At 42.3% G+C, this 9898-nt stretch overlaps 1 pseudogene; it reads left to right on the plus strand.

The window, feature by feature from the left end:
• Window positions 1–6228: 6228 nt before the first annotated feature.
• On the plus strand, window positions 6229–9695 carry LOC131280817 (protein SET-like; annotated as a pseudogene).
• Window positions 9696–9898: the final 203 nt, after the last annotated feature.

Consider the following 9898-nt stretch of genomic DNA (forward strand, 5'->3'; position numbering starts at 1 on the left):
AATATAATGTGCATTGTAGTGAATTATAATAAAATAAGCTTTGAAAGCCACTGGTCTAGAAAAGCACCAGATTTCTTCTTCATTCCTTCTTATTTAATGAGGCATAAAGGAAGTTCTTGTCTAAGAACAGCCACTTGAGGTGTGGGGAGAAGGGGGGACAGAGAAAGAGAGAAAGTTAATGGCAAGGAGCCCCTAATTAGATTCTGAAGTTCCTGTTTCCTGTAGCTTTTTCTTTGATTCTCTGAGCTATCCCAGTATCTTCCAATAAATTCTCTACTTTTTTTAAGCCATTTTAAGGTTTCTGTCACTTGCGGCAAGTTCTTACAAATACAATAGTATTTATAAATAGTATTAAACCTGGTTTTCACACTGGTATATATTCATTCTACTTATAATCCATCTCCTTGGAGCATTCCTAGCTTAAATATTACAAAAGTTAAATATTGAAAGCACAGGTAAGAATTCTTCCCCACAATGCAATATAATATACTATTTTCCTTTCCCACCTATTATTATTACATCTCAATCTATAAAATGTTGGATGCTTCACAGAGGCTTCAAATGTCTTATAATTAAAAAGGCTTGTTTTGAAAATGCAATTCATGGCTCAGAAGTAATGAGAAGTAATAATTTCTAACAACTGTCTACAGTAATAACTTCAATTATTATTAATTTTATACTTACTGTGTTTTTGGTATCACATCCAACAGGGCTGCCCACTGGGTGAGAGGTCACAGTAGTAAGAGCTGTGGTGTGAATCCCCCACTGTAAAGTTGAAGGAACAGATCTCCCACCCCAAGAGTGCAAGTGGAGAGCCCAGTAGGGCCTTCTGAAGAATCAACAAAAGTGCCCCATGCATTTCTGTCCACCATAATCAGTGAGCATATATCAGAGCACCAGCAGGAACCAATTTAATGAAGACTACAGTCCTGTTTTGATATCTGCCTCCCTTCTGCCTCCTCCCTGGACAAACAGCAAAGCTATAAATGCTGAGGCAAAAGGAGAGGGTCCCTGGACCTAACCAAGCCCTGAAAGCCACAAATTTAGCCTCTGCTAAAGAGAATACCATTATTCAACATGCTAAAAGTTATGGCGTAAGATCAAGATTTGGCTACGCGAATCCTGAATCAAGAGAGCTAACTCTATAGCACAGTTGGCAACAGTTACTTTTATATATATACATTTTTTATTGAAGTATATAATTCATACATGAACATATATAAACAATAAGTGTATAGTAAAAGTTGTGAACTTAAAAACATGTTAAACATCATACCCAGTCTCATATATCAACCGACCACCATCTTGCATTATTGTGAGACATTTGTTACAAATTATGAAAGAATATCATCAAAATCTCACTAACTATAGTCCATATCTTACATTTGGTGTATTTTCCCCACAACCCAACTTATTATTATTTTTTAAATATATTTTTGTTATAGAAGTTGTGAACTTACAAAACAATCACGCACATATGTAGAATTCCCATACAATGCTCCTTCATCAACACACCACACCATGGTGGATCATTTGTTACAAATTATGAGATAATATTATCAAACCACTAACCACCAACCATGGTCCATAGTGTACATTTGGCACACTTTTTCCATATCCCCATTATCAACATGGTACATCTTTGGCATAGATGCATGAATTTTACAGTATTGCTATTAAGCACAGTCCATAGGTCAATCCAGTTGTATTTTTCCCATGCTTCTCCACATTCCCACTTCCCTGTAATAGTGATGTGCAGAAGCTCACAGAAAGATACTCTTGAATCCAGACCATCAATCACAATTCTCATCCACCCGTGGGATCTTTGTGTCATTCAGTTCCTAGATTATTCTCTAGCTTTCTTCAATTGACATTTACATCCCTAGCCACCCTTCCCAGCCACATTCCCGTTTATAAACCAGCTTTTATTCACTATGATGTGTTACCATCCACTCTACACATTTCCACACTTCTACAGTAAAGTTAATTAAGACTTCCACATACATTAAATATCAGTAGTCCTTCTCAGCCCTCCTCTTGCCTCCTTTAAGAATCCACCACCTACTACCAGGTCTTGAAGATGTTTCCTACATTTTTTTCCAGAAACTTTGTGGTTCTTGCTTTTATATTTAGATCTTTGATGTATTTTGAGCTAATTTTTGTATAAGGTGTAAGATAGAGGTTGTTTTCCTTTCTTTTGGTTATGGTTACCCAGCACCATTTGTTGAATGACTGTTCTGCTCAAGCTGGGTGGGTTTGACAGGCTTGTCAAAAATCACTTGACCAAAGATGTGAGGATCTGTTTCTGAACCATCATTTCTGCTCCATTGGTCTATGTGTCTGTCTTTGTGCCAGTACACTGCTGTTTTTACCACTGTGGCTAGGTAACATGATTTAAAGTCCAGAAGTGAGAATCCTCCAACTTCACTTTTCCTTTTGAAATTTTTTCTGGTTATTCAGGTTCCCTTACCCTTCCAGATAAACTTGAAAATTTGTTTTCCTTTTGATTAAAAAACGCTAGTGGAATTTTTATTGGGATTGCATTGAATCTGTATATCAATTTGGGTAGAATTGGCATCTTAATGATATTTAGTCTTCCAATCCATGAGCATGGAATGTTATTCCAATTATTTAAGTCATTTTAAAATTTCTTTTAACAATGCGTTGTAGTTTCCTGAATACAAGTGCTTTACATCTTTGGTTAGGTTTATTTCTAAATATTTTATTATTTTAGTTACTATTGTAAATGGAAGTTTTTTCCTGACTTCCTCTTCAGATTGTCCATTATTAGTGTCTTTTAAAGTCAGTTTCCTCTGATATAAGTATAGATACTCTGGCTTTTTGTTGTTGTTGCTGCAGGCCTGGAATATCTTTTTCCAGCCTTTCACTTTCAATCTATTGGTATCCTTGGGTCTAAGGTGATTATCTTGCAGACAGATATAGATGGTTTATATTTTCTTATCCATCTGCCAGTCTGTGTCTTTTGATTGGGGAGTTAATTCCATTAACATTCAATGTTATTACTGTAAAGGCAGTTCTTATCTCACCTATTTTGACCTTTGGTTTTTAATTTGTATTATTTTATTTTCACCATTCTTTTGCGGTCACCCCTCGGGCTGAAGTGTGGTTTGCTGGCCTGGCGGGGGAGCGACCGTGGTAGGCCTAATTCTGCTGCCCCCATAATAGGGTGGTTGGTCAGGCCCACCGCCACCCCTGAAGGAAGCTCGGCATGGGTGCAGAGTGCCCTCGGGTCTCCCCTTCTCGGCAGCCATGCTTCCGCGGCCGCCCCTCCTCCCGGATGGCGCCACACGATGCCTTGTGGGGCGGCACCCTTCTTCTTCTTCCTCCCTGTGCAGGCGCAGGGCGGAAAATTCCGGTCTGCCCTTTTCCCCTCCCCCGACAGCAGCAACAGCCAGGCGTGGGTGGAAAAATCCAGTCTGCCCTTTTCCCTCCCCCCAACAGCAGCAACAGCCAGGCTTGGGCGGGAAACTCCAGTCTGCCCTCTACCCCAGCAACAGCAGCCACCAATCACTAAACCCTGCCACTTCCCCCAGCAACAGCGACAGCCAATCCCTAACCACCACCCCTCCCCCATCCAGTACCGCCCACTGACCTTTCACTGGCAACCAATCAGAACAGGGCGTGGCTTCGACCAATCAGCCTTCCCCAGCCCCTATGAAACTGTTGCCTCTCCCTCAATAAAGTGGACTTGCTTGTTTACCTTGTCTCCGTGGTAGTTCTTCTGCCGTGCGCCCTCCAGTCCTGAGAGCCCTGACAAGGGCCTGGCCTCCCTTGTCCCCAGTTCGTCGCCTGCTTCTCCGGGCGACCCCGTCAGCCAAACCGCGCAACCCCTGTGAGACCAACCCCTCGTCTGCTGCCGGACCGACCCCTCGTCCCAAGCGGGACTGATCCCTCGTCCCAAGCGGGACCGACCCCTTGTCCTGAGCTGGACCGACCCCTCGTCCGCAGCCAGACCCCACCTCTACTGACCAAGCAAACCGTCGCATTCTTTTGACACTTTTAGCTTCTTTTACTGATATAATCTTCATTTCTAAACTCTCTTCCAAGCCTCTCTCCCCTGCCTCTTCCTTTCAGGCTATAGCATACCCTTTAGTATTTACTGCAAAGTCAGTCTCTTTGTTATAAACTCTCTCAGTTTCTGTTTATCTGTGAATATTCTAAACTCATCCTCATTTTTGAAACACAATCTTGCCGGATATAAGATTCTTGGCTGGAAGTTTCTCTTGCAGTATCTTAAATATATCATACCACTTCCTTCTTGCTTCCATGGTTTCTTTTTTTTTTAAGATTTATTTATTTATCCCCCACTTGTTTGCATTTCCTGTCTGCTCTCTGTGTCTGTTCATTGTGTGCTGTGTCTGCTTGTCTTCTTTTTGGAGGCATTGGGAACCGAATCCAGGACCTCCCATGTCCTCCATGGTTTCTGATAAGAAATTGGCACTTAATCTTATTGGATATCCCTTATATGTTAAGCATTGCTTTTCTCTTGCTGCTCTCAGAACTCTTTGTCTTTGGCATTTGACTTTCTGATTAGTATGTGTCTCGGGGTTGGTCTATTCAGATTTATTTGGATGGGAGTACATTGTGCTTCTTGGACAGGGATATCTATGTCCTTCAAAAGGGTTGGGAAATTTTCTACCATTATTTCTTCAAATATTCCTTCTGCCCCTCTTCCCTTCTCTTCTCCTTCTGGGATACCCATAACTAGTATATTTGCATGTCTCTTGCTGTCATTTATTTCCCTGAGACCTTGTTCATTTTTTTTCCATTCTTTTTTTTTTTTATCTGTTTTATTGTATGTTTACTTTTGAAGGCCATGTCTTCAAGCTCATGATCCTTTCTTCTGCCTGCTCAAATCTGCTGTTGTGTGACCCCAGTGTATTTTTAATTTCATTTCTTGCACCTTTCATTCCTATAAGATCTATTTTTCTATGTATGCTTTCAAATTCTTTGTTGTGCTCACCAAGTATCTTCTTAATATCCTTAAGCTCTTTAGCCATTGCAATGAATTTATTAAGAGATTTGTTTGAACATCAATCATTTGTTTTCTCAACTCCTTTATGTCATCCGGATGCTTATCTTGTTCTTTTGGGCTATGTCTTCCTGTTTCTTGGAATGGATTGTAATTTTTTGTTGATGTCTTCTCCTATCGCTTATTAGGTGTATTTATTCTGAGTGTAGTTTCTATTTTTAGTTTAAGTCTTTCTTGCTCTTTCTCCCTTGCTGGCTGTAGAGTAAGAGCCACGGATGAGTTGGTGCTGTAAGCTGTGGAGGTTGAAGCTGCCTTTGTTGCCCCAGGGGCAGATGAATCTTCTCTCACCTTTATCCTTCATCAGGGGTAGGGACATGGCCACCCTTGTGTAATAATCCAAGTCAGGCAGGCCAAGACCATCTGTAGTTGCCCAAAGAGACTGATGAAGCTTCAAGCCCCTTCCTTCCCTGCCTGGTTGGGAATGGAGCTATAAGTGTGGGCAGAAATCTATGTCAAGCAAGTCCAAAATGACTGCAGTTGGCCAGGCAGACTGACTTAGCACTGGCCCCCTCCCCCTGCTGGGGGTGTGGATGTATCCTCTGGATGACCCAGCAATCTAATCCATGTGGGCCAAATGTGCCTGCAGTCATCCTGAGAGGCTGAAGGAGTACTGTCTCCTCTGCCCTTTAGGAATGGAACCACCTATGCCCAACAGTTCAATCTGTGTAGGCCAAAAATTCCTGTTGTTGCCCAGAGAGGCTGAGGAAGCACCAGCCCCCTCCTGTTGGGGAGGGGTGGATTCACAGGTGTCCAATAGTTAGTGCTTGTAGGTCAAGACTGCCTACTATTGTGTTGAGAGGCTGAGGAAACACAAGTCCCCTCCTATCCTATTGGGGGTGGGGTGGATCCATAGCTACCCACCAGTCCAGGGCATGCAGATGAAGAGTGCCTGCTGTTGCCCAGGAAGGCTGAGGAAACACAGTTCCCCACTTAACCTCTTGGGGGGGCAGGGATGGAGCTACAGGTGCAGTATCCAGACTGTGTGGACTGAAACCACCTACAGTTTCCCAAAGAGACTGAAGAAACCCCAACCCCCTCCTATCCTATGAAATTGGAGGGGTGAAGATGGAATTGAAAGTGCTCAGCAAACTAGTTTGTGTTGCCTGAAAGTGCCTGCAGTTGCCCTGAGAGGCTGAGGAAACACATCTCCTGTTCTATCTTCTTGGGGTGCAGGGATGGAGCCCCAGGTATCTGACTATTCAGTCTGTACCAATCAAATGTACCTGCAGTTACCTAGAGAGGCTGGTGCCAGCTTCCTCCCTGTCAGAGGTAGGACTGAAGCCTATGCTGCAGGCTTATCTGGGCGGAAAGAAGCCATTCTCAACCGTCACTGTGATTTCCAGTCAGCTGGGCTTCCCCTCGTGTGTGGGATGTGGGGGTGTTGAGTTAAAATGGCGGCTACTGGCCTCTTTCTGACAGGTTCAAACTTCAGCTGATCTTAGGATTATACTTTAGCCAGTCAAATTTATTAATCAGTAGCTGAAGTTGGTGCACAGCCGTCTCTTCCTCCCCCATTTTTGGGAAATGGAGCTTCCAATTCCAGCCATGGAATAGCTCCTGAGGTGGCTTGTGCCTCCAGGGGAGGATGGGCACCAGCCTCTGCAGCAAGGAGTGTTCTACTCACAAATCTTCTCTGCAGATGGGAAGTCTCCTCCATGTTTTCTTTCAAGGATATTGTAGGGTGCTCTACTGGTCTCCTGGAGCCCCCAAAATGGGTGCTTTAGATAGCTCTGGGTGATTACTAACTGCGGGTAGCATGAACTGCTTCTAGGAGCATCTTATTCTGCCACCATCTTGCTTGCTTGTTGAAACTTGTTGTTTCAACAGTTACTTTTTTTTTTTACAGTCCTATTTATATCCCAGCAACTGGAAATTCTTCAATGAATTTGTTTCTCTGCATTGTTATCTCCAATCTAGGAATATTTCTATCTAAACGAGGGACCAATGAATAGATTTAGGGCGCCAGCTCTTCTCAAAGTTTTGGAGAAGCTCCTTGATTTGATTTCTAAACAATATATTTAATAATAATAATCAGCATTTGAATACTTAGTAAATGCCAGCAACTGAGTGTTTGCCATTAATTTCTTTTTAAAAAAAAAAAGATTTGTTTTTTTCTTTATTTCTCTATTTCTTTATTTATTTGTTTTTCTCTTTATTGTCTGCTCTCTGTATCCATTTGCTGTGTGTGTTCTTGTCAGAGGCACCAGGAATCTGTGTCTCTTTTTGTTGCATCATCTTGCTGCGTCAGCTCTCTGTGTGTGTGGTGCCACTCCTGGGCAGGCTGTGCTTTCTTTGCACAGGGTAGCTCTCCTTGCAGGGCGCACTCCTTGCGCCTGGGGTTCCCTACACAGGGGGACACCCCTGCGCGGCACAGCACTCCTTGCGCGCATCAGCACTGCGCACGGGCCAGCTCCAAACGGGTCAGGAGGCCCGAGATTTGAACCCTGGACCTCACATGTGATAGGCGAACGCTTTATCAGTTGAGCCAAATCCACTTCCCTGTCATTAATTTTTAAGGACCAAGTTTATAGATTATTCTACATATTATATTTGGCCCACTATCTCCAATTTCATATTCTCATGACCAACATGTTTATGAGACATTTAATGTTACTTTCTAGGATTATTTCAACAAATCAGTTCAATATTGGTTTCTTGTTTCCATCTCAAAAGTTGACACATCTAATGGTATCCCCAAATCTTCAGATTACCTCATAATATGGATGCTAGAGTTCCCTATAGGCTGATTTTTAACAAATACATTTTTGAAAACTTTTTAAAAAGAGTAACTTAATCTGTGAATTCTATTTTATAATTTGTGAAGCTGAGGGAAAAGAAGTGAATGAGTTAGGAAAGGATACTGTGTATCGGGGCAGAATTAAGAAGTAAAATTCAAACTCTTCACTGTCTAGTTTTATTTGTTTGTTTAGCCAAATAAATCATTACAAAATCATATGAGGAAGAAATTTAGCAAAACAGTTTACATCATCTGCCTCTTTTTAGAAGGTTGTATGTACATTCAAATATAAATTCTCACAGATAAGAGTCTATATTATTTTCAAAGACAGGAAGATTCCATAATCTCCTTTCAGAAACAATTCCAGAATTTAAAACAATTCTTCTAGAAAATGTTCTTTATTTCTAACTGCAGTATTCATTCATTAAGCAAATATTGAGGATCTTCTCTGCACCAGGCATTGTACACAATCCTGAGAATATAAATTAAGATGCTGTCCCTGAATTCTGAGCTTCTACCAGGCGAACTTCTCTTTGGCTGTGGTTACTGGACTTTCCTAACAGCAGGGTCCCCAAATACCAGTCTTCGCTCCTGCCTCATACAAAGAAAGCAAAGCTGCTTCCTGCCCCCAGGCCAGAGGAGACATAGGCTGCTCTGGACTTGCTGAAAGGAGAAAAAAAACATCAGGAAGCAATGGAACCTACTGATGAAGTACAAAATGAAACAGTCTTAATGAAAAAGCCAGTGAGGAGATTTTATTTTTTTTTTATTTATTTTTTTATTGACTTTGTAATAATATTACATTAAAAATATATATATATGTGAGGTCCCATTCAACCCCACTCCCCCACCCCCCCCCTCTCCCCCCCCCCAACAACACTCGTTCCCATCATCATGACACATCCATTGGATTTGGTAAGTACATCTTTGGGCACCTCTGCACCTCATAGACAATGGTCCACATCATGGCCCATACTCTCCTCCATTCCATCCAGTGGGCCCTGTGAGGATTTACAATGTCCGGTGATTACCTCTGAGGCACCATCCAGGGCAGCTCCATGTCCCAAAGACGCCTCCACCTCTCATCTCTTCCTGCCTTTCCCCATACCCATCGTCCACCATGTCCACTTTTCCCAATCCAATGCCACCTCTTCTATGTGGACATTGGATTGGTTGTGTCCATTGCACCTCTATGTCAAGAGGAGGCTCAGATTCCACATGGATGCTGGATGCAATCAGTGAGGAGATTTTAAAAGCAGAACAGAAATATGCTAAAATCCACCAACCATTCTTCCAGAAGAGTCAGAATTGATGGCCAAAATCCCAAATTTTAGGGTACCAACAGTTAACCACCCACAAGTATTGGCACCGCTTGGTAAGGAGGATGAAAAAGCACTGTGTTATTGGACCAGAGTTGATGTGACGGGTTTTCAAGACATGAAATCAGGTTACAGAATAGATTTTTATTTTGATGAAAATCCTTACTTCAAAAATATGTTCTCTGCAGAATTTCATCTGAATGAGAGTGGTGATCATCCTCACAGCCCACTAAAATCAGATGGAAATCTAGAAATGACTTGAGGAAACGTTCAAGTCAAACACAACAAAGCCAGCAGGAAGCGGCAGCCTGAAGAACCAGAGAGCTCCTCTACCTGGTGGTCTGACCACTCCAGGGCAGGGGCCAGTGAGTTAGGAGAGGCCATCAGAGATGATATTTGGTCAAGTCCATTGCAGTACTGTGTGGTTCCTGATATGGATGATGCAGAAGGGGAAGGCAAAGAAGAAGATGATGAAGAAGGTGGGGGGATTGGACGATATCAATGAAGACTGGGTAAGAATGAAGGGGAAGAAGACGAAGATTATTAGGGAGAGAAAAGCGAAAAGAATTAAGGAGAAGATGACTAATAGAACATTGATGGATTCCAACCTTTCCTTTTTAATTTTCTCCAGTCCCTGGGAGCAAGCTACAGTCTTTCTTTTCTGCTTGTTCTCAACCATGCTGTTCTTGAGGTCTCTTTTCTTTTTTCTTTCCTTTGCACCAATGTTCTCAATGTATTTTGGGGGAAATACCTTGAGCAGAATACAGTGGGAAAAGAATCTCTACCCCC

The sequence above is a fragment of the Dasypus novemcinctus genome, chromosome 13, assembly GCF_030445035.2.
Source record: "Dasypus novemcinctus isolate mDasNov1 chromosome 13, mDasNov1.1.hap2, whole genome shotgun sequence".
Classification (NCBI taxonomy): Eukaryota; Metazoa; Chordata; class Mammalia; order Cingulata; family Dasypodidae; genus Dasypus; species Dasypus novemcinctus.